This window comes from Saccopteryx bilineata, chromosome 7 (genome assembly GCF_036850765.1).
Source record: "Saccopteryx bilineata isolate mSacBil1 chromosome 7, mSacBil1_pri_phased_curated, whole genome shotgun sequence".
NCBI lineage: Eukaryota > Metazoa > Chordata > Mammalia > Chiroptera > Emballonuridae > Saccopteryx > Saccopteryx bilineata.
The window spans coordinates 1,504,199-1,530,264 of record NC_089496.1 but is presented as its reverse complement, the minus strand read 5'-3'; the positions used below and the strand labels follow the sequence as shown (position 1 = coordinate 1,530,264).

The 26,066-nt window shown below is 38.6% G+C and overlaps 1 protein-coding gene across 3 annotated transcripts in view; it reads left to right on the top strand.

Moving 5' to 3' along the window:
* The first annotated feature begins 3,031 nt into the window (after positions 1–3,031).
* The window catches only part of GRM3 (glutamate metabotropic receptor 3), a 281,732-nt gene continuing 258,697 nt past the window's right edge, over positions 3,032–26,066 (top strand). For all 3 annotated transcript variants that reach the window (XM_066240048.1, XM_066240046.1, XM_066240047.1), the window contains exon 1: positions 3,032–3,892. The gene's annotated coding sequence lies outside the window, so the exon portion shown is untranslated. The remainder of the gene's footprint in view (positions 3,893–26,066) is intronic.

The window sequence follows — 26,066 nt, the reverse complement described above, 5'->3', positions numbered from 1 at the left end:
AACTGGATACCTGATCTCCCTACATATATCATAATAACTGAACGCAGCTGAGTGATAGCAGAAATTAACAATGAAATTGATTTCTGGATTGAGCCAAAAGAGATGTGCTGCAAGGGATACTAGTGAGAGTGCAGTCTGAATTAAAATAGGGTTATGGAAGGCATTTTATTTCTAATTAATAATGACAGCACATCAACTCTCAATGTTATTTCTGAATAAAAGATGGAATGCCTTATGAGCCATATTAAAAAGTTAATATAGCACAAGTTGGAACATTAACTATATGGATTCCTAAGAAGAAATGTCATAATTAATCATTCAAATAAATATAGATTAATAAAAAGTTAATCAAACTAATATAAAATATGAACTAGAAAGAGTGATCTAGATGTCCAAATATATGTGTTTGCCTTTAAAAAACTAAAATAAGCATGCTATACCAGAGGTACTTACAAGAGAGGATTGAAATTATTTAGAAACAGATCCCAGTTAGAATACTTGGGGGAAGTGGGGGGAAGGGAGAGATGTTGTTTCTTAACTGACGTGCCATTTAGCCAGAGGTTGTTATCTAGTCCAATTCCCTGAGGCTTTTAAAAGGAACTTGAAAACACGCAAATGTACACACATATGCACGCACACACCAACAAATAAAGATTAAAGTTAAAGCCATTCCCAATGATGAATTTAAATTAAATTAAAAAAGAAGAATTAAAGTATAAGACTAATTGCCTTCAATTAAATATTATATAGGCTCAGCAATTAAAATACCATTGGTTAACTATAAACTAGAGACTAATAATCATAACTAACACTTGCTTGTTGCTAGCAAGGTACTTATTGATCCTAAAAATAACTGAGATATCACAAATTATTAGTCTCCTTTTACAGATGATGAAAGCAAGATATGGTGAGTTTAAGAAACTTGAACAGCCCTGGCTGGGTAGCTCAGTTTGTGGGGTGTTGTCCCTATGTGCCAGGGTTGCAACTTCAGTTCCGGTCAGAGTGCATCCAAGGAGCAACCAGTGAATGAATGGATGGTTGGAGCAACAGATTGGATGTTTCTGTTCTCTCTGTTTTTCTCTCTCCCTTTTTTTCTCTCTAATATCAATAGATTTAAAACAACAACAACAACAACACCTTGACCAAAGTCACACAGTTAGGAAGTGATGGTGATTAATGATTCAAATTCAGGTAATATGCTACCACCAGGCTGAAAATCTCCTGTGTTCATTTCTTTGTAGTGTGTGACAGGGGAAAAGGAAAGTGTCTCATAAGGCCAGATCTGAAAGCAGATTGATAATTTGCTCCAGCATTTCAGTCTACAGCACCACCTTTAGTGTGTTAACAACAACAAAGCCTAGAAGCAGGCTATGTTCAGTTTATACATCAATACTTTTTTTTGTGCACACACAGCTACTTTCCTTTTTTATTTTTATTTATTTTTTGATATGGAGGAAGAACAAACTTTCCTCTATCACCAAGGTTCTTTTTTTTTCTTTTAATGTCTTTTCTAATTGATTTTAGGGAGAGAAAGGGAGAGAGAGACAGAGAGAGAGAGAAAGAAAGAAAGAGAGATAGATAGATAGATAAAGGAACACTGATATGTTCCTGTATGTACCCTAACCTGTATCAAATTGGCAACCCTGAGCTTTGGGACGATGCACTAACCACTGAGATTCTGGCCAGATCTCTACTTCTCTTCTTTAATGGGGTAAAAACATCAGTTCTTTCTATTTCTCCCAATCTAAACTGTTTCTGAAAAAGTTTTTGAAAGGCAAAAAAGAATATTCTGGAACATTCTAAATGAAACCAAGAGCTGCCAACATGGCTTCATGTGATTGCAAGTCCTTGTAGTGTGTAGATCCTTATCTTCTCTATTGCTGTGTCATTGCTCTTGGACTTAGTTGTCTATTGGACAAACATTGTAAAAATATTTTCTTATAAAAATCTAATATGTTTGTGGTAAGCAGTGCATGTTAGATAATAATAATGAAATGCAAAGGAAGAGTGATTTTGCTTTTATTTTAACACTGCTATTGCATTCTAAATAGAATGGTGTTGAAGGGAAGACTTCTACAATTTTTAGAATTTTACTTATTAGTAGCATTTTAATTTTTACTATATTCAAGTTTCTTGTTTTAGTGGCATTCACAATGGAACATATGTATAAGCACACGTGTCTTCTAAATATCCTCAGCTTCTAAAGGTAAGGCAAAATTATTCTAGTGGTAAAATTATTTCTGTAGTTTATATGTTTTGGCTTGGTTACAAAGCAGGAAGTTGTTAAACAACTTAACATTAAATATGAAAGAATAACAGTAGCATTAAGACATTAAGTTAAATTGTCTCTGGCTACATATAACTCAGTTGTTAGTTAACACAAAGTTAATACATCAGGGTGGAAAAATAATGACAATGAAGTTTCCTTTTTTGAAATTAAACACAATGTGTTTCTAAACATGAAAAGATGTCTAGAATTTTACCTTTAGTATTTTATCTGTAGCTCAGAGTCAATTCAAGCTATTTTCGTGTGCCTTTTTCTCTTTTGTGCCTACGTCACCGATTTCAGGTTTTTATTTATTTAATTGTAAGAAGAAAGAAGAGGTTCTGGTAGAACATTGACTAGGTCTGCTAACCACAAGGAGGACTAGAGAAAGATTAATGTGGGGGTGGGTGGGGTTGCTTTAAGGGGGCAGTGTGGCAGCACAGGAGGATAAGAAAGAAGATAATCAGCACTCTCCTCTAATCTTACTCCACCCAAGAAATTTGGGAGAATGCGAAAAAGCAGCAGCCCAGCATTCTTGAAGGGGTGTGTCTCCCCTAGGGGCTGTCCAATCGAATTCCTTCAGAGAGAGCTATCCAGAGAAGATTGATGAGGGTTGCTAGGAAACTGGAGCGTTTTCCTCCCGCCTGACCCAGAGATTGTTCTGCACAAGCCCTCTCCAGGGGCTTGCAATGTGCAGTTGAGCTGCGTGTGGGGTAGAGCTGCACACCGGCCTCCCAGGCTCTCACGCTCCCTCTGGGTTCACGCTCGCTCTCCCTTTCTCCTCTAGCTTGTGGCCAGCCGGGTGCACAACGACCACCCCGGGAGACTTCTTCCTGGGCTGACTGTTACTACTTGCTTTCCCGCAGGCCGGGAGCTCTAGCGGAGCTTCAAAGTTAGAGCCGCGGATTTCCTGCTGCCCCACGCCCCTTCACCCTGCCTCTCTGAAATTCCCAACCCTTGCATGCACTGCGTTAGGATTTCCGAGTGAGGCGAAACTGTGGCTCTACGTTTAGTAATCCTCCCGGCTAGATACCCTAGCTCACCGATGACTGCAGATACACCCCTATAAAAGGGAGGGAGGAGAAGAGAAAAGGAGAATGAGAAGGAGAAAATGCCAGGTCCATGCCTCTGCCGAGAGTCCCAATTAGATGCTGTGGTGTCAGCCTGGCTAAGGTGAAGGAAAGTTGGTCCACGCCCGGTAAGCGTGTTTGCCTGTAGAGAGAAGCAGAGGGACCCAGCTGGGAACTGCGACCCCTCCCCTCCGCGGAAGACCACTCGGTCCCCCCTTTTCCCAACCTCCTTCCTCTCATCGTCTCCCACCCTCCCTTTTCCCACTTCCACTGCCTTGGAGGCCTGGGTGTTCTTCCACCGGGCAATGGTCCAGCCAGCAGCCGGGAGGAGGCGGTGGCAGGGGCAGGGGGCACTGTGACAGGAAACAGCGCGCACAAGTTGGCCATTTCAGGGGCAAAATAAGTTCTCCCTTGGATTTGGAAAGGACAAAGCCAGCAAACTACCTCTTTTGTGTCGAATGAGAAGGACCAACCATGAGCCAGAGCCCGGGTGCAGGCTCAGCCGCCACAGCCACCACGGTCAGCTCCAGTCCGTGCCGGGAGTTGTCGGTTCCAGGTAAGGGGCCCACAGAAGGACGCGTCCCCTCTGGAGGGCGCCCGGCGAGGGTGCGGAGGCTCGGGTGCCGCGTGGGCAGGTGCAGCCGGGAAAGTTGAGGCAGAGCACCGACCAGTCCCTACAGTTCTGCCAGGGGTGGGGCGGGTGGGGGCAGAGGCGATGTGGGTGTGAGCAAAGCGAGTCTCTCTGTGTGTGTACACGCACTTCTGTGTCTTTGAGAGGGAGGCAGCTTTCAAAGCACAGATCTGCAGCCAGAGCAAGAGAGGTGCAGGGACAACTAACGCTCGCAGACCCCCGGAGACCCGGGTCTCATCAGCCAACCACCTTCAGCCCTGTTCTGGGCTCAGGATACAGTGCAATTTGGGGGCTCCTTAGGCGATGTGCACAGAAAACCCTGCGGTGACTGCTGCCACACTGGCTGTTTCATGTGCGTGTGGAGCTTGCCAGGCGAGGTGGGCAGCGGTCAGCGGGACGTGGTGGGTGTTGCAGCCGGGATACGCTCTGCAGCTAGAGGCAGTTCACTCTGCTGCAACACGCTTGGAAATGATCCCTAACTCAATGCCCTTTGCTCCCTTTGGTTTGAGCGAAAAATCGAAAAGCCAGACTGGGAGCATATTTCTTCATCTATCCTGTTCCATTTTCTTATCTGACAGTGAGATAACTCAGAGAGCGGGGGATTCTCGATCTATCAATAGACTAGGCAATATAACCAATAAGCTTGTTTCTTAAGGAGATCATTTAGATCTTCTTCTAGTTCTTTTCCTGGGTTAACAAACGTTCAAGATAGCCTTTTAGTTAGGTATCTTAAAGGGACTTGCCCTGCCTTTTAAGTATTTTAAAGCATTGTACACTTCTAATAACCAAACTGTACACTTCTAATAATCAAGTGCTCAGCTAATTTGCTAATAAAATATTTCTACTGTTATTTGAATAGTGCTGTCTTTGCCACATGTAGTTACATATCTGTATATTCAGAGTTGAGGTCAATGTGAGTGGAGTCAGTGTGAATTAAAGATGTCAGCAATGGTTCATTACCTCAATTTCTCTGCCTCAATTTGTGCTACCTAATCTAAGAACTGTTTAGTGGAGCTCTGTTGTGTTTCTTTGAGGGGAAAGAAGCATTTGTTGGTAGAGAAACTTGATTCATTTACCTAAACCTAAGTCTGCTTTGGTTTATCTGACCACCTATTTTAAGGCTGCTACCTGAACTCTTAATTGTTTGTGTAAATTTATATAATGTAGGCATGACAAAACATTTAGATTGCCATTACACTAAACTCCAGTGGGTTACACAGTTCCTACCAAAGATGTTTAGGTTATTAGTTAATGATTCTATAGTGTTATGCAGCTTTTATTCTCAAAACAGCCCAGTAGAATTGGGATAGATTTTGGAAGCTATGGCACACCAGACCTTAACAAAGTGACATTCTCATTTCATAATAGAAGTGTCTTGTATTTACAAAAATTTTCCATACCTGTGGGTTTTAGTTATCCATTCATTCATGTTCTGATCATCCAACAGGACTACTTAGGGCATGAATAGACATGCCCTAAGGCTGACTTCATTTATATTCAGAATAGCACAGGTGCTATGAATGGAAACTGAGGAGAAAAAGTCTTGAAACTTATTCTTCACAAATGAAAGAATAAAAACTCAACAATATTCATTGGGCTAAAGGAAGGCTAAATAGTAAGAATTCCTTTTAGTTTTGACAAGTCTCCACTCCTCCCTCCCAAAAAAGAAAAAAAATCCATATAAAATCTCTTGTTCTATGAGCCTGATCTTTGCCAATAAAATCATAGAAAATTATGCCAACACAAAGAATAGAAAAAATTGGGGGAACTTGGGTGGGATAGAGACCTCTCTGTTTAAATTTAATACTATTTTTCACTCTTTAAAAATATGTGATAAGTAAATTGAGAAAATGTATGAAATAATACATAAACAGAAAACATTAATAATGAAAACATATTCTATGATCCATTCATTTGTATATGATGGTCTTTTTAAAAATTTGTGGTGTACACATGAGAAGAAATGACTGTAAATCAGTTGATTTACTTCACAACGAGCAAACATCATAATAATCTCATCTCTAAATTTGTATCACTGCAATTAAACTTAGAATGAACAAGTGCAAAGATAGAATAAAATTGAGTTTTAATTAAATATAAATTAATATTTTTATTGAGTAAAAAACTAGGATAATTGTCAAACTGTCACCTGCCTCACTTCTCTACTTCATGACCGGTGACCAGCCAGAACTGCACAAGATTGAGGGCGGTCTTATTTTGAAAGATTCTCAGTAATAACAATTTTACAACTTATCTGGATACCTTTCCTTCTTCCTTATTTCATATCAAACTCTTTGCTTCAAATTAAAACATTTTCCCTTTCTTGTCCATTTCTCAAATAGCTATCAGTCATAAAACATTGCAAGATATTTTTCCAGGGTCCTCTCTACCTCCTGCTTTACTCTAGTGACTGGCTTGAGGATAAAATGCTTTAGTTTGTTATTTTGTACTCTACATCATCCCAAGATACCATGAAACAAAAGAAATAAAAATTAATACCTAATCTCCATCCAAAGCCACGCAGACAGGATGTATTTATGCATATTGGAATGTGGCCAGAGTTCCTGGGTGAGAATTGTTACTCCCAAAAAAGGAGTAGAGTTGACTCATAGCTTTACTATTTTACACTGTTTATTGCGCATTTTCATCTCTTCTGAGATGCTGCTAAATCATTTAATTCTGCACTAGAAGAATTTGTTGAAACTGCTACCTAGAAGTAGCAAAAAATGATAGAAGATTATCCACCAAGACAGAACACATAAAATGAGTACAATCATAGTAATCACACAGATGGTAGAAGCTATTAGGTCATTCCCCTCCTTCCACTTCTAATGTAGGCCAGGTCCCCACAGCATACCATCTTTTGGAGTACTTCAGTCGAGTCTGATTTTAAATGGCTCAAGTAATGACTTCTTCCAGTGCATTTGAAAGACTATTTCACAGTCTACTAGTTCTTCCTATTGAGAACTTGGTTGTAATATTCAGCCTAATTATCCCCCAGTTCTATCTTGTCTTGTTACTTATTCCTATTATAACCCTCAGGACTGGTCCATTCTGTTGCCTAATTTAGAGTCTTTATCTCACATTATTATAGGATTTGCAGAATACAAAAGCTTTTACAGTTATAGGAGAGAACACAATGGTGACAGTTCTATAGCTGGATACCTTTTCTAAATACTATATTTAAGACACACCTTTTAGGTCATTTATATGATTACAAGTTCTTAGTAACTCATGTTACTAGTGTAAATATGAGGAATTTTTTCATCTCTGACATTAATGGCTTATGTGACTACTGAGCTGATTTTTCTAAGTAGTGTTCTATGTGAATCTACATTTATGAGACAATCTCATTGCAAATTTGATGTCAACAGAACCCTGTCAACTCCCACACTACAAGGGAATTCTGTGACATATTGGTCTGATGCTCCACTGAGTCCCAGAAGCTGTTGTCATGTAAATTTCACAATTGCAATGAAAATGTTTTCCATAATTAATAGGATGTGCTAGGAATATAATAGAGTGTGTAGTTCAGATGTATACATTAACACAATATAGTAATTCTGTTAGAATACGGTAACACCTTGATATTAAAACAACCTTAAAAGCCTGTAAAACTAAGCTTTAATTCATCACTGTGCTATATCATGAAAAGTAAGTTCAAGTCATGTATATATCAATATGGAATAAGTTTAGACTTATTTGGAGGAATCATATATGAAGGTTATTTTAAAAATAGAAAAACCTGAAATAACCACAAAAGAGAAACAGGTTTTCCACTTTGTTCAGTTAAATTCTGGTTCTAGTATATCCATGTGTACACTTATTTTAAGAGTCTTAAGCAAATACCTTGGTAGACTCACCATCGCACTCAATTGTGTCTTTAAGTCCCAGCCATTGACATGCAAGCTATGCTAATCATTAGAGAGTAAATGATATAAATCAGGAAACAAGTTCCTAGGTTACACTTGGCAAGTCCAGAAACTATAAGACTAAGAGCAAAGTGAATCAGCAGCTAAAAACACAATTTAATGTTGTATTTTTCACTGCTTGGTGACCTTTAGACTGTACATACAAACATTCATGTAGATTAAATGAAAACAGTAAACATAAGTGGAATTCCAAAACAGAATATATCTTTAGGAAGATAAAATGAGACTTCATGGAATAAATAATTTTTAAACCAGTATTTTCCTCCTGAATGCCCAAGTGTTTTTATAGTACAATTCATCACATAATGCTAAGTACCCTCAAAATGATTTTCCTTAGAAACAAAAGGGAAATCAATTTCCTTGGTGTAGGGAAAGTGGGTCGTTAATATACTTGTGACCTCTCCCTGGGACTGAGGCATTCTAAGAAGTCTGTGTCTACACAGACTATAATATTTCCTCACTAACTGAGTCATCTTTTTATGGAACTGAAAACTGTACATTGGACTTTATGAACAGGAAAGAAAAATAACTTGGAAAACATTCAGATGTAATCTAGACATAGACTAAAACATCATGTTTGAAAACAAAGCCACATATAGAGAGAGTATATCCATAGAATACCCAAGGTAGCTGTCATTCTGACCCACCTGTATAGCATGGCATTCATCCACACTCATACCCCCCCACACACACACAACATTGAGTAAACTCACTTGGAAGAGTGTAGATACACACCAAACAGAAAATTTCAAAACCATGATACTAGACACATAGTTTGAAAAACATTACAACCTATATATGTAGCATAGGATCATTAGAATATAACAATTAAAAGACACTCCTCTAATAAAAAGATTATCTACAGAAAGAAAAGATAGCTAATAGGGAAGCAACATACAATAAATATTTATTAAACACCTATTATAAACAAAATAAGATTTTGGACATGCCATGGGGACACAAGTAAACATGTTAAAACACATACAGAATTTCACAAACATGTAAAGTCAAAGGTATTCCAAAAATCAAACTTAAAACTCTAGAGAAGAGTTTCCATCCAACAAAAAGTCTATTATTCCTTCATTTAGCAGATGTACTTAGAATATAGACTGGAGCATCGTCCATTTCTCTATCAGAAAGAATGTTGGTTTGAGGAGAATAACTGTCAAGGCTTCCGGTGCTTTGACAAAACCTCAGATGCATGGCCTTCTGGCCAAATGTCTGCAAATGTACATTGTTGGGACCATCATTATGTTCCTGGGGGTTGTAGCTTTCTGTACATTTGTGGTGCCTGAAAGAAAAAAGGAATATGCAGATTTCTGTGGAAATTATGATTTCATGAAAGATTTTTGAGGAGGTGAGGAGGGCTGGTGTCTCTTTCAGAGTACAAAGTGATCTTGGAATGTAAAGAATGTCTTTGGGTTGAATTCCATGGAAGTTTGTCACTGACCTGTGTTTCTAAACTATGAAACAGGAATATTTCAGCTAAGAAATAGTTTTGCTTGATAAATAAACAATTAAGAAATAAATAAAAATAAAATTTTAAACATAGGTATTCTGATACTCTATGGAAAGACATCATGCTGGATGCCATGAGGTAACACAACTAATGGTATGTCATAGTAATAGATGATATTGCTGAGAAGTCAACTAAAACATTGCATAGATGATCTTATTTAATATTCACAAGAGCATGAGGTAGGTACTCTGATCCTCATTTTAAAGAAGAGGAAATGGAGGCCCAGAGAGATAAAGCAATTTTCCCCAGTTTAAGTCATTAACAAGTCAAAAACTGGAATTCAAAACTTTCTTATTCCAAGTTCTTTTTTCTTTACTTGTAAGTTATATTACCTCCCTATTTATGCTTTATGGGGGGCTTCATTTCCAAGTAGAGGAACTTATTTTGGTAAAGGAGACCAATGGTTATTAAAATGGAACCCAGAAAAGAGTTTTAGAGACTTAGCCTTTCTCTACCCCAATCAGTCACAGACCCTTCTGAAGGACAAAGAAATGCAAATGGAAGAAATAAATGGAAAAAAATCACTTAAAATTAACTAGAACTAAGGGGAAAAAATAAGAATCAGAAAAGTCTAAGATGATATAGATTTATTTACAAGCTAAAAAATAAACACCAGGTATGAAAATGAGAACAAAATATGTTTCCTGGAGCCTAATTGTGATGAAAATAAATACAGTGGCACAAATTAAGTGTCTCAAAGAGCCGCATGCAGATGAACAGCATTTCTGTTTGTTAAGGCTGAAATGCTAATGTTTTTCTCCTTTTACTACCTAATTACTTCCCATCAGGAAAATGAGCTGGTCAAAATGATTTGCAGACTAGTAAAATTTTGTAATTTCTTTACCCAATTGAAATAGTCATTCATCTTTATTTAAGAAATCATTTGCCAATTTATTCATAATACATACAGCAACTTTACAAAGGATCAGCTCAAGGGTTCCAAATTTTAAATACACCAAGAACAAGAGAAGCAATGTGACCTGCTGATGATTCCAAAGATTCAGTAGTGCTGTTCTGGGAAAACCCACATCTCATGGTCCTCTGACTGAGATGCTATTCCACATGCAGGAAACTGCTGTCATAGTTGCAAGAATTTTTATTTCATTTTAGACAATCAAACACCTGAAACGTGAAGTTTTACTTGAAAGTTTTTCTCTAATTTGTGATTTGTGCTAGACTATTTTATGGACATAAAAAATGAATGGGTATTACAGATCTGTCCCTCTATCTGGTGAAGACTGTTTCTTTTGATTATTAATAAGAGATAGATTATTAGTAATATTTTGTACTTTGCTTAACAGTTTCAATCTACCATGTGCTGAAGAATATGACATAATAGACACTGCTTTCACAAAATATTCCCCAAAACATGCCAATTTGGAGACGGCCTGGCAAGGTCAGCACAGTAAGAAAGTGTCTCTGCTTCAAGGAGAGGATGAGATCTGGAGGATATGATTTTCTGTTTCTAGCTTGAAGAATTTATTTATTTTTCCTAAAAAAGACCCTCTGCATGCCGGTGCATTAATCCTACTGATTTCTGTCAGTCCAAATACATTTGTGACCAGACCAGACCACACATCAGAATTAATAAGGAGCCATGATATGCGACTTAGACTCCTAGTTGTTGCCCAAGGCCTGCCCTTAGGAAAAATGTTTTGAAAAAGGCTGAGAGCCTCTTCTGCATTGCCCACCCCCAAAAAATCTCTTCAAGTACTTACCTTGGTTTCTGAAATTTTCTTAATTTTAAAAAATATTTTATCCAAGAAGTACAAAAGACCATATACTTCTAGGTCTATGTAGTGCACAAATCCTCCAACACATTGGATTTATTGGTTCATTTTTTTTTTCCGGAAAAGTTAACTTTATCCAGTTTGGTGAGAAGTGGGAAGAATGAAAAATAAGTTTTGCCTGCTTTATAATTTTGTCTATGAAATGTCCTTTGGCTATGATTTCTTGAATATAAACAATGCAGTAACTTGAGAGGAAAAAGACCTTCTCTAAATGAAGACCTGGTAAGAAAAAAAGATTGAGGTGTTATAGAGTGCTCACCCTCCCCACATTTTTTCCTTCTAAAATCCTAAATTTTTGCCCTGGCCAGATGGCTCAGTTGGTTGTAGCACCGTCCCAGTATGCAGAGGTTGTAGGTTCAATCTCTGGTCAGGGCACATACAAAAACAGATCAATGTTTCTGCCTCTCTCCCTCCTCCTTCTTTCTCTTTCTCTAAAATCAATAAATTAAAAAAAAAACTTTTAAATCCTAAATTTGTGTTTGTTGCTATGTGATATAAGTAGGGAATCTGGTGATTTTAAGTCTGCTTCTTAGACAGAAAAGGTTAAAACATATGTAGTAGAGAATAGTGAAAAAGTTGAAGGACAAAGTCAAAGCAACTCTCTTCTTATTTTTCTTTCCACCTTCCTACCTATTGTACCAACAGCAATCATCTACTTAACTTCTATAGCAAATACCGTTCATCAGACTGTTGTCCAGAAGGGCCTGCATCAAAATCACTTTGAAGCTTATTAAAAGGAAGAATATGGAGACAGATGCATTCCAGACTGATTTTCTTTATGCTAGGATTCAGGAATACACAAATTAAATAAGATTCCAGATTATTCTTTAACACATAGACTGCCTCAGTCTACTCAACTGATATAAGAAAATACCATAGACTGTCTGGCTTAACCCACAGACATTTACTTCTAACATTTCCGGAGGCTAGTGTTGACATAAGAAGCATCCAAACCTTTAGAAAATGTGTATGAGTTTATTTGAGCCAAACTGACAACAATTGCCAGGAAGCACAGCCTCAGCAGATTGAGAAAATGCTCTGGAGAATGGCTGTTTTGCAGCTTATTTTATACAGTAGAATCAAAGGAAGAGATGGAAGGAGGGTTACATCAAATCCATTGGTGGTAGATTAAGTAGACAGGAGAAAGCAAAGCAGAGAAATCTATGGGACTGGATAAAAAATAAAATAGGGAGACAATTTATATTGGTGGGTACAGGAGAGTTAACACTTAACATTTACAGCACAGAGAGATGGTATTCGGGGAAAGAAGATAACAAAGAGAGGTTCTACAGTCTCCTGTTTCAGGGCAGAGGTTGTGCCCTCAGGGATCTAGAAAAGATTAGTCTGACATTTCAAAGGTATGTCTTCTGAGATTAAAAAGAAAAGAGAGAGAGAGAGAGAAAGAAAACAATAGACAGGCTCATTGAAGTAAAGATTGACCTTTGGCAAGAGCAACAGGCCTAGGAAGTGACTACCCACTGTGACCTGCTTTTAGCAAGGAATGTTTTTGTTCAGACCATCCTATGTGGTTACTTTTGTCTCCGAGTTTCCGGGGTCCGCCACACAGGCGTCCCCTGAGCTTGTCAGGGTTAGTATGTGGCTCTATTTCAGTCCACACTGGGAAATCTAAGTTCAAGGAGCAGAGAGACTGGGCTCCCTGTGAGAGCCCGTTACCCGAAAGAACACCTTCTTGCTGCGTCTTTCCTAGTAAGAAAGAGAGGGAGCCCTGGTCTCTCTTCCTCCTTTTATAAAGATACTAATCTCATTATGGGGCCGGAATTCTCATGACTTCATCTAAACCTAATTACCCCCCAAAGGTTTCTCCTCCAGGTACCATCACTATGGAGCTAGGGCTTCAATGTATGAATGGAAGGGAGGTACAAGCACTTAGTCCTAAACAGTTAAACACAGAATGATTGTCACACAGAGACCACCCAGTGAACTACTGAACAAAATTATTCCCCACAGCAAGTCCACTCTAATTAGATTAATCAGTTGTTTAAAATAAATTCTGCAAGCCTGAATGTTAATTAATTAATTAAACTCACTTAATAAAGCCCAGTCTCCATGAGTTGTTTGAGAAGATTTCATTTTCTAAAAACATCATATTATTTCCATTGCAAAGGAATTTTTCTCTATTACCTATAGTAAATTCCACAAAGATACATGAACACATACAATGCATACCTTTTGGGCATTTTTATTAGGAAAGTTTTTCATTTTTGATCTTTTATCCTATATTTTATAGTTGCAATATTGAGATGTTACAAAGGGAAGTTACTGGTGTTTGAAGAGTGTCATCCTTGAACCCTTTATTTCTATTTCTAAGAATAGAAATGCTTCTGGATTTAGGTAACTGCACATTTAAAGCTCAAATTGTCTTGCCTGACCAGGCGGTGGCACAGTGGATAGAGCATCGGACTGGGATGCCGAGGACCCAGATTTGAGACCCCAAGGTCGTCAGTTTGAGCGCAGACTCATCTGATTTGAGCAAAGTTCACCAGCTTGGACCCAAGGTCACTGGCTCGAGCAAGGGGTTACTTGGTTTGCTGAAGGCCTGTGGTCAAGGCACATAAGAGAAAGCAATCAATGAACAACTAAGATGTCGCAACAAAAAACTGATGATTGATAATGCTTCTCATCTTTCTCCATTCCTGTCTGTCCCTATCTATCCCTCTCTCTGTCTCTGTAAAAAACAAAGAAAAAACTCAAATTGTATATTTGAGTAATAAATAAGTATAAGTATATAATTAACATCTCAATAAGTAACAAATAAGTATATTCTTGGGAGCTGAGGGTGTGTGGGAAAACATTGTTTTGTAACAGTTCCGCCCTTCGACCCCCAGATCTGCAGAGCTGGAGCAGAACTTCACTTGGCAACTTCTTATACATTCTCCACTCATCGTCTGCTTCATTCAAGTGAATGGTTGCTTAGCTGAAGCTGGCAATCCTCACAAATACTGCCAAAGATGTTTTTCTAAGCAGCGTCCAGAGCCACATGGGGTAAATGCTAACGAGGGAACCAGGGAGGGGCAGCAGGGGCTGGAGGAGGCTTAGACTGGGCCACCTACTTTACCTCCTGGAAGGGGGGGTCTATGTAACCTCTTTGGGTTCTCTGGCATTACACACTTAACAATGGACTTCATGAGAAAAGCATAGAAAACAGACCACCCCCTCCCTGCTCCCTGCCACACACACTCCAAAACAGTAAAGAAACACTTAATTTCTAAAACTCAGGTCATCTCAGGCACCAGAATGTTAAATTGTTGAAAGCTATACTGTGTCCCTAGCAGAGCTGGGCTCCCTTACACTCTGATGGTTACAGTGCTTATACCCAATAACGGCACCTCTGCTGGACCCTTCCATAGGACAGCTCTAATTAGCTAAAGCTAAAAACCCATCACCATTCCAAACCAGCCTCTTTCTTCTTCTTTCCAGAACTGAGTAGGGGCACCATCATCTCCTCAGAAAATAATTCACACTCTTGGACTTACCTATGAGATTTCCCTTCTTTTCGGTCCTCTGTGATTCCCCCTCCACAGCTCATCCTGTAAGTGTGCTCTCTTCTCTCCTACTGCTGCCAAAACCCTAGCCTGGGTCATTGTCACTTACTCTCCATCGTCTGTAGTTTATCTCCTCCAGTCTTACCCTCTCCATTTATTATTTATTTATATGACATATAGTGTCTAATGTGTCTCCAGTCACTCTTCTAGAGATATAGCAGTGAATGACAAAAATTGGAAGGATTTTTGCTTTCATTCAGGTTACACTGAACAGTGACGGTCAGACAATAAACAAGAGAACTAAGGTGCTGGTGCAATGGAGATAATATAATGATGTGATGTAAAAGTAGTGATATTGCCATTTTTTACAACAGGCAATATCACTACCAGATGAAGTTGGATGAATAACCAACTTGACCATTCTATTCCCTGGTCTAAAAGGGATTAAACTCAGCACTTAAAAAAAAAAAAAAAGTACTTTGGCCCTGGCCAAGTGGCTTTGTTGGTTAGAGTTCATTCCAATGTGCCAGGGGGACAGTTTTCATCCCCCATCAGGACACATGTAGGAATCAATCAACCAATACATGCACAAATGGGTGGAACAACAGGAAGATGTTTCTCTCTCTTTCTCAAATCAATCAATATGTATATATTTTTTACTTTAAACTTCCTAGCTTGGCAATCAAAAATCTTTTTAAAGCAGGCCACCAATATATCTTTCCAAACTTTTTTCTCAATACAAGCTTTTCCTCTACCCAAATTTTCTGTTTGCACACAAAATAGAACTTTGAAGATATTTATAATCATAAATTCATGTATAATATGCTTTCCTCTTTCTTTTTACAAACCTATATTTTAGGACCAATTTCAAATCTCACTTCATCCAGTCTATACTAACAATGTTTTCATCTGACCTACCAAAAAATGTTTTACCCAAAATATTTATGTGATTCTCATTATACCTTAATTACAGTCTCCATTCAAAACTTAGTATGCCTAGACCAATGTAATGATTGAAACTTTGAACTTGAAGGTTGAATCTTCTCTCTGTTGCCACAGGAGCCTGTTTCAGGTTAGAAGTTGAGAAATAAATCACCAATGCTCCTTGGGTTCTCCTCGCCTTCCTTGTCACTCTAATTTACTCAGCTGCTGGCTCTTCCAAAGCTGGATGTAGAGGGTGGGCTTACGCAGCAGAATTATAAGAAACAAGTTCTTCTCTGACAGGCTTTTATACTCTTTGGGCTCCCGGATTTTTAAGGCTGAATCTCTCCTAGAGACAGATAATTGAGACTTCTTTCTTTATTGCTAGAGGGCTTGCTCCTGAGTTCCCTTGACCCAGACTTTCCTTTCTCTGAGCACACCTCTCAGCACCTGCTCTTTCAGCCATTCACTTCACATAGACTCTTATTTCTGGGGTCCCATACTCCCTCCTGTCCTTTCTCTTGGGTTGGGACTCTGTTTCTTGGCATTTGGTCCACAAAAAAACACTAACACATTGTTACATGAACTATTCCAGCCATGTGGAACAGTCCCAACATTGCTTTATTGCTCCATGGCCAAAGCATCTAAGCATCTGGCCCTTCTCTCATCTTCTGTATTCTCCCATCTTTTGGTTGGTGTTAGACCCAGCCTATTTTGGGGGATGCTATGTGCTTTGATGCATACGAGCATTTCTTAATACTCTCCCCTGTGAATATACTCTGACATAAAAAATGTAGTGCATTTTCATGCTTAAATAGTCTGCAGTTTCTGACTTAGCTGTGAATTTAGCAGAGTGCCTTGGTACTACTATACCAATAGATGCTTGTGTGGAATTATGAACATGGTAATACAATCTAATTAAAAATATATAATTTTTTTAAATCCATAAAAGTTTTTTTAAATGGGGTTATCTATTTAAAAACTTATTGAAATCAATGCCTATAAAATAATTTAAGATATAGTTGGAATAGCCACCTATCTTCCTACTTAGAATTAAATCCAAAAGGACCAAGATCTTGTCTGTCTTTTACAGCTGCCTATAATAATGAATGGAATGTATAATAATATTTAACACATATTTAATGAATGACAAAATCTTATTTAAAATTTTCTATTTATTCATGGGTATTGTTCATGCTAAAATATTGACATTGATTTCCCCCCTTTACACGCAATTCAAAATTATACAGGTTTTTCTTTCTTTTTTTTTCTTTTATGAGAAAGAGGAAAAGAGGAAGGGGGGAGAGAGAGAGAGAGAGAGAGAGAGAGAAGCACCACTCATTGTTACACCTAGTGGTGACACTGATCGCTTTTCATATGTGCCCTGAACAGGGCTCCAGCCAGCAACCTGTGGATTGAAACAGCAACCTTGGCACTCTATCCCCTGTGCCACTGGCCAGGGCAGTTATACCATTTCTTAAAAGTATTTTGGATCTCAAACAAAATAACTCCATATAAAAATGTTACATTTGGTATGAAAAGTGACATTAATTCAATTAAATAAGTCTTTACTCAGTGTCTGTTACTTTCAAGGCACTGGGAAAAATACTAAGGAGGATATAGAGAATGTCTCACCTAAGAATTTATAATCTTATTGGAAAATTGAGATACATGCATATGTAACTATAACAACAGGAAAATTTAGGAGCTCACCAATGACACCCCTAAGTGATAATACTTCCATTTGGCATACCTGTAAAAAGTATATTAAAAAGTTGCTCCTGCCTGACCTGTGGTGGCGCAGTGGATAAAGCGTCGACCTGGAAATGTTGAGGTCGCCGGTTCAAAACCCTGGGCTTGACTGGTCAAGGCATATATGGGAGTTGATGCTTCCAGCTCCTCCTCCCTTCTCTCTCTCTGTCTCTCCTCTCTCTCTCTCTCTCTTTCTTTCTCTCTGTCTCTCTCTCTCTCCCTCTCCTCTCTAAAATGAATAAATAAAAAAAAAAGGAAAGAAAAAAAACAACCCTGTTCTTTAAAAAAAAAAAAGTTGCTCCTTTCCTGGGCTTTGAAAAATGATTAAGATTGCAGAAAGTAGAGAAAGCTGTTTGAGACATAAGCAAAGGTAGAGAGACCGTGTGTGGGATTTGGGGAGCAGCCTGTGTACTGGCTTAGTTTAACAGCCGAGCGTATGGGGGTCAGGGAGAAGGTCAGGACCGAAGAGCAGATGCAGCAATGGCTAACACTTCCCCCCTAGGCAGAGGGAAGCCTCTAAAAGCACTGAATCGGTGCAATCTTAAAGCACAATGGGAAGATAAATAGGAAATAAAACCTTGGGAGTCAGAGAGATGAGTGGGCTCACTACTACAATAGTTCAGGTGAGAGGTAGTGAGGACCTAAGCAGGGCAGTGGCAATGGGAATAGAAAACATGAAATGAATCCAACAGACACAAAGATGAAGACTTCCTGGCAGGTTAGAATGAGTTGTTGGGTGAAAAACATCAGCCAAAACAATTAAGCTCATCATTTTCCTCCTTCTATATTAGAAAAGGTCATGCTATATCAAATCCCTGGTTTAATAAAGAGAAAATATTTTCTTTCTTTCTAAAGGCTATTTTTTTCAAAACTTGGGTCAAAAGAAAAATGTAATCATTCAAGTAAAAGCTATTTGGAAACAAGACAAATGAAATCCATAGCATTTATCCACAGACTGCAGGATAGGCCACCGTGGGCGTTCATCACCCACTAGCCTCCTTGACTCTTGCTTTACTCCCTCTAAATCTACCAAACAGGCTGTATCCAGAATGGTCTTAATACAAATCTGATCATGTTATTACTGCTTAAAACTCTCCAAAGATTTTTATTGTTCTTGGGATAATCAAAAACATGCTCTACCTGGCCCACGATGACCTGCAAGTGTCTCCAGCTTTACAAGTGTCTCCAGCTTTACGTCTCATGACTTTCAACTCACACTTCTTCCAGTCAAACTGAAAAGCTTGTACACCTTGCCCACCCCCTTCTCCCCCAGCCTTCTCACAGGCTGGGCAGCTTCCCAGAGCACTGGCCCGCTCAATTAGAATTTTCAGGGCTCAATTAGAATTCTATACCACATTTGATCTCCTATATAGGTTAGCTTTTCTACTATGCACTCCTCCAGCTCCCTGTACTTCCTTAATCATCCCTCACTATAATTGTTGACCCTGTAGTCTGCGAGTGCTAATAGGACAGAGACTATGCCTGCATATTCAGAGCTGTAGCTCTATTACCCAGCAGAGCAACACATAGGAGATCAATAAATATTTATTGAATAAATGGTAGTGGTTAATTAAATCACTCCAGATCTCATTTCCCTCATCTTGAAAATTGAGTATTAATCTTTAAGATTGCTTTTAATCATACAGTTTCTATAAGTACATTTCATCAATAAAGAAGACAAACTTCAGCATCCCAAGTCAGAATCAGTATCATATTGTACTTAGAAAATTATTGGGTCCTATTTATAAATTTATATTTAATTGCTGTCTAAATAGCAAAATCATTAATAATGGTATTAGTGATATGTTTCCTTATTCCTCAACCTGTCCTCATTCTGCAAACATTTCTCTTCACCTTAAACAGTGAGATATGAGTAACAAGGAAACAGAGGGAAATAACCATAAAGACTGATAGTTGTGTAAACTTCCCAAGGAAGTCAACTTCAGGCAGATTTCTGGCTCCCAGAACTTTCACAAATGAAAATACATTTTAGACATTTTCATAGAAGAGGATTCAAAAAGCTCATTTGATAAAACTAGTTCCCACCAGCTCTGGAAAATAACACTTTAAGGTGTCTCATTTAATGTAATCTGTCACAATACTTCTCAAAATAAAATAAATGTGCTTCACATACACACACATCCTATCTAGTGGTTTTAGGAGAATGAAGATACTATAACAATCACTTTTATTGAATACTTGTATGACAACTACTGCTTATTTGCTTTACCTCTATTAACTCATTTAATCTTCACATCAGCCCTAAAGGTAGGTACTATTATTATTCTCATTTTACAGGGGAGAATACTAAGTCACTAACATAAATTTACATAGTGAGAATATAGCTAGGATTTTACTAGTTTTGGCTCATGAATTTGACCAGTTGACTATACTGTTTCTATTATAAAATCATCCCAAAACTAGAATGTCTAATATGCCACAAAAAAAAAGGTTGGAATAACTATATTCTTTGATTTGAAAACAAAAACAACTCAAAACCTAGTAACATTCTGAGCTCTTTGTTGAAAATAAAAATCAGGAATATAACCAAATATTGGCTTAATTTTTCAATATCATTAAGCAGAATATAATTAACTGTGTTACTTATTTTCACTTAAAGTCTTCTAATTTTATCTTTTTTTTTTCAGAAACAGAGAGTCAGAGAGAGGGATAGACAGACAGGAATAGAAAGAGATGGAAAGCATCAATCATTAGTTTTTCGTTGCGCATTGCAACACCTTAATTGTTCATTGATTGCTTTCTTATACGTGCCTTGACTGTGGGCCTTCAGCAGACTGAGTAACCCCTTGCTCGAGCCAGAGACCTTGGGCTCAAGCTGGTGAGCTTTTGCTCACACCAGATGAGCCCTCTCTCAAGCTGACGACCTTGGGGTCTCAAACCTGGGTTTTCCGCATCCCAGTCCATGCTCTATCCACTGCGCCACTGACGGGTTAGGCTAAAGTCTCCTAATTTTAGCAGTTTGAGAGTGTTAAGCCAGTAGCCAGGGCCACCACCACAGCTGCCTGGCCCATGCAGGTTCGCATTGGATTCGGACAGATGGTAATGAAACAACAGAGCCACAAACTGGTGAACCATTATCTTTAATCCTAGCTTGCACGCGGTGGGCAAGTAAAAACACACACTGGAAAAAAAACAAAAACAACACACACACACTGGGCTCCAAAACCCACTCATTCAGTGCTCACAAAGCTACTGACTTATCCGAGTTACCTAGAATCAAAGGTTTCTAGCTCACTAGCCTCATTCTCCTTTGTTCCCCATCTCCTTCTCTCTACACAAACTCTGCACTAACTGGCTTCTCTTTCAGCACTGCACCATCTTGGCTGCCTCTCCTCTCCTCCACGTGGCCTTACTATGCTCTACAACCTGCTCTCCTCTCTAATGCTAATCTCAAGAACTGAGTGAGCAAGCTCTCGGTCTGCCCCACTTTATAGTGCAGAAATCAAAACCTATAATCCAATATACAAATAAGGAAGTCTCTGATACAAAGTCACTTATCTGAGGCATGATGGGATTGCACCACCCCACATCAAAAAGGGTGGGAAAGGCTTAGTCTTAAAACCAAGCCCCAGGCTACCAGGATCCTGCTTGCCTACAGCCCGCCCCCAACACCAATTAATATCACGTGGGCAACAGCTTCCATGTGGGCAACGCCACCTTTAACAAAGTGAGCATAATATATTTTATCTGCCCAAAAACAGAGTCAGTGGCAGCTAAACATTTCTAAGTCTTTATTTTTTTAACAACAATTTGTTCCTTTAGTCTGTAGAATTTATTCTTTGCTTGAAATGGCAGTCACGATACTTTTACTCTTAAAAGAGAGAGAATGTAAAGAAAAAAGCTACTGACTTATCCGAGTTACCTAGACTCGCTTCCTTTATTTTCAGGGGGGGTCTCAGTTTCCTTTGTGTAGAACAAAAATAATTGATACATTGGTAAAACCAGTGGTCAGGAATGGAAATTGTCCTACTTTATCCTTTTTCCTGTCCATTCAGTTCTTGGAGTATGTATATTTACTTGTACATAATCCTTGAATTGATTAAGCTGAGTTTACAAGTTAAAAAGGAAGAGGTCCTGAGAAGATAATTACAGAATACAGATCAGGAGAGACAACTTTGAAAGAGTAGTAATTTTGCTTCTTGCTTAAGTCCCTAGGAAAGGAACAGGACAGCTTAAAGCAACTTTTTCTCTTCATTCAGAAGTGATTGCAAATTAACTGTGCAGATTAGCTGAATTTTGCTTTTTCCTGTATCCTAGGAGAAGATCTCTGACAGACTGGGTATTTTTGCTTATTTGTAATGTAAACTCAATATCTGGAGATATGGTAGTTCTTAACGCCACATAGGTTCATTGCAAACCCCTAATTCCCAAAATAAACAAAGAGGAAAAGGTACACAATACAATCAGTCCACAAAAATATTTTGAACTTTATTTTAAACTAATTTGGTTCTAAATAATCCCCTAAGAAAAAGCCATGGTTATGTCAGAAGACTACAAAACCCAAATTTATTCATCAATGAAGTGTATAAGTCTGTGGTTTATATGACTTCATTAGTTATTTTGATTATAAAAGCACTTAGTGAAAACTGTATCTATGTTTGTGTGAAGCCAGTATCCACCATCGTGGCCATTCACATGCAGGTTCGTATTAGATTCGGACAGATGGTAATGAAACAATGGAGCCAAGAACTAGTGGGCCATCATCTTTAATCCTAGCTTGCACCCAGTGGGCAAGTAAAAACACACAGTGGGCTGCAAAACCCACACATTCAGTGCTCACAAAGCTACTGACTTATCCGAGTTTCCTAGAATCAAAGGTTTCTAGCTCACCAGACTTATTTACCTCTGTTCCCCATCTCCTTCTCTCTGCACAAACTGGCTTTTCCTTCAGCACTTCACCTTCTTGGCTGCTTCTTCTGGCCTCCTCCACTTGGCCTCTCTCTGCTCTCCTCTCTGCTCTCTAATGCCAATCTCAGGAACCGAGCGAGCAAGCTCCCAGTCTGCCCCACTTTATAGTGCAGAAATCAAAACCTTTAATCCAATATACAAAATAGGGAAGTCTCTAATACAAAGTCACTTATCTGAGGCATGATGGGATTGTACCACCCCACATCAAAAAGGGTGGGAAAGGCTTATTCCTAAAACCAAGCCCCAGGCTACCAGGATCCAGCCTGCCCACAGCCCGCCCCCAACACACATTAATATCACCTTGGTGATGGGCTTCTATGTGGGCAACGCCATCTTTAACAAAGTGAGCATAATATATTATATCTGCCCAAAAGTTTGGTATACCAACTAGTCCATGAAGTTCTAGCAAAGAGTAGGTGTGATCATTTACTGATAAACAGCAATACTGCTAGATTTTAATTTTGACAGTGAAAATTAAAATATTAGAAGTCTAATGTACTCAAATTGGGCATTTCTATGCACGTCCATACCATTTTAGATAGTTAATGTTGACCTTATGATAATAGTTCTACAGCTTTCTTCACTTAATCATGACATTTTTATTCATCCATTCAACACTATTAAGCACATATATTGACTTTGTACTATGTTAGTCACGAGCGAGTAAAATAAATAAAAAAGTTTTCTGTTCTTAAAGGTCTTTATTTACAATTTTAGAAGCCTATATTTTCAGATTTTTAAAAAAGTATAATAAAAATAGTGGCATCATTATCCTTGGTCTCATATCATAGGCAGAAGTGAGTCCAAAAGGTCTACAGGGAGTGGCTCAGCTTCCTTGTGCTTCCCTGAAGCAATGCCAGAAGCTGAAGAGTCACCACAGCAAAGCACCTTTTCTTTTCTTTTAGAAATAAGATTTGCTTAAAAAAAGAAAATGATGCTAGATAAAATAAATACAAAGGCGACTGCTGAAGGGGTTTAAGTTGTTAACATCTCAATACCTGTTTATTCAATAGCTAAACTTCATTTACTTTAATTCAGTATATTTTGACACATTCATTTATTCTTCCCAGAAACTTTGACTAAGCACCTTCTGTATGTGTCTGACGCTGTAGCTAGTGCGGGAACTGCAGATTTGACCTCAAATATACCTTATCAAGTAGCTCATAGTTCGATTTTGTGGAACTTATAGAAAATAAGTCACGCCTGACCAGGCAGTGGTGCAGTGGATAGAGCATCAGACTGGGATGCGGAGGACCCAGGTTCGCGAGACCCCGAGGTCGCTAGCTTGAGTGCAGGCTCATCTGGTTTGAGCAAAAGCTCACCAGCTTGGACCCAAGGTCTCTGATTCGAGCAAGGGGTTACTCAGTCGGCTGAAGGCCCATGGTCAAGGCACAAATGAGAAAGTAAACAATGAACAACTAAGGTGTTGCAACGAAAAACTGATGATTGATGTTTCTCATCTCTCTCCGTTCCTGTCTCTCTGTCCCTATCTATCCCTCTCTCTGACTCTGTCTCTGTAAATAAAGAAAAAAGAAAATAAGTCACATGTATTACAGTGTTTAACTTGTTAATGACCATGGGCTTAGGATTTTAAAAAATACAAGAGGTACTCAATAAAACATAGGACATATTTTTGAATGTTCTTTTTCTGAGATTAGAAGAAATTTGGCATAATTATGGAGGCAACGTAATCTTAAACAGTTAAAAAAATGTAATCTGAATCAAATGTCAGTGGAAAATGCACATGGGACCAATTTAAATTTTACAAAATAAAAAGCATTTTTGCTGCTAATGTGAAATTAATTACAAAATGTGATTTTTAAATGACTTATCAAAAATCATTAAACCAATCAATAAGTCAACTCAGGCTGAAAACTACCACCAGCTAGTAAATTGATTTACTATCCATTATGATTCTTGCATAATGCATAATAGGCACTTTCCTTTCACAGTCCAATGTTTTTGTAATTGAAATATAAATCAACTTATGTGTACATTTTGTGGAATAATATATTTTTTTCCAAAAAGTTGTTCTTAAATTCATGGTGAATCTTATAATGAATGGTATCAGAGTTAAGGAAATATACTAGATGCAAGCACACTAACTGCATGTTCTATACAAACTGTGAATATTTTAACGAAATTTACTTTAAGTAAGAGAGACAGAGAGAGGAAGGAAAGGATAGAGGAAGAGAGAGAGAGAGAGAGAGAGAGAGAGGAAAGGAGGGGGGGAGGAAGAGAGAGAGGGAGGGAGGGAAGCATCCATTTGTTATCCACTTAGTTGTACATTCTTTGGTTGCTTCTCATATGTGCCCTGACCAGGGATCAAACCCACAGCCTTGGTGTTTCAGGACAATGCTCTAACCGGCTAGGGATAAATTTACTTTTAAATGTTTCACATTTTTCTACAAATATAATGATAAACTCTCCACTTTCATATATTGTCAAAATCCAAAATCATTTGCTTTGAAAAGCTTTATTATCAGAATCAGAATTCTTTCTCAATACCTCCATTATTATCCTGCTTGCAAATGAGAATTGAGTTTTGTTAATCTTGATATATTTCTTATAGGGAAGGCCATATCCTAGTCATTTTTAAATTGTTGGTGTCTATAATAATACCTCAAAAATAATTAATGATTGTTGAATGAGTACATAAAATAATTGAGGAAGAAATGGAGGAATAAAGACCTTGGACACAATGAGCCTTTGATAAATATTTGTTGAATTACAATGAACTGCTTATATTGACTGACAGGGTATGTTGCCATATTTCAGTGACAAAGTTTTAGTATGTAATGTTTGCCTTTGTACTATCATAAGTACGAATGATATAAAGTATCTTAATTCTTGATTTCATGTATATCTAAGGTCTATGTCTTTAAAAGAGTCTTAGTATGTGTTGGTCAAATAAGGTTGTAAATATGATATATGTATATGTTTGCTCACTTATAGTTTGCATTGGGTGTGGGAGACAGGCTGTAAGCCTGTAAGCCAGCAAAGTCATTATAGCCTAAGGCTTAATTTTAAGACTAAGCCTTTCCAGCCCTTTTAATACTAAGATCTTTTTTTTTTTTTTTTTTTTTTTGCATTTTTCTGAAGCTGGAAACAGGGAGAGACAGTCAGACAGACTCCCGCATGCGCCCGACCGGGATCCACCCGGCACGTCCACCATGGGGGGCTGCTCTGTCCACCAGGGGACGATGCTCTGCCCATCCTGGGCGTTGCCATGTTGCGACCAGAGCCACTCTAGCGCCTGAGGCAGAGGCCACAGAGCCATCCCCAGCGCCCGGGCCATCTTTGCTCCAATGGAGCCTTGGCTGCGGGAGGGGAAGAGAGAGACAGAGAGGAAAGCGGGGCGGAGGGGTGGAGAAGCAAATGGGCGCTTCTCCTGTGTGCCCTGGCCGGGAATCGAACCCGGGTCCTCCGCACGCTAGGCCGACGCTCTACCGCTGAGCCAACCGGCCAGGGCCCTAAGATCTTTTCAAAACTAAGCTTTTCCCCACACGCTTGACTCTTACATGATGTGGGATAGTACACTCTTATGAGGAATCCTATTTATGCCTCAGATAAGTGGCTTTTTATCAGAGACTTTCTTATTTGTATATTGGCTTAAAGGTTTAGATTTTTACACTATAAAATGAGACAGACCAGGGGCTTTCCCACTCTCAGTTCCTGCTATCAGCATTGCAGAGGCCTCCCTGATCCCATGTCCTCTATGGGAAAAGCAGGTTTTCTGCTTTTCCCTTGGAT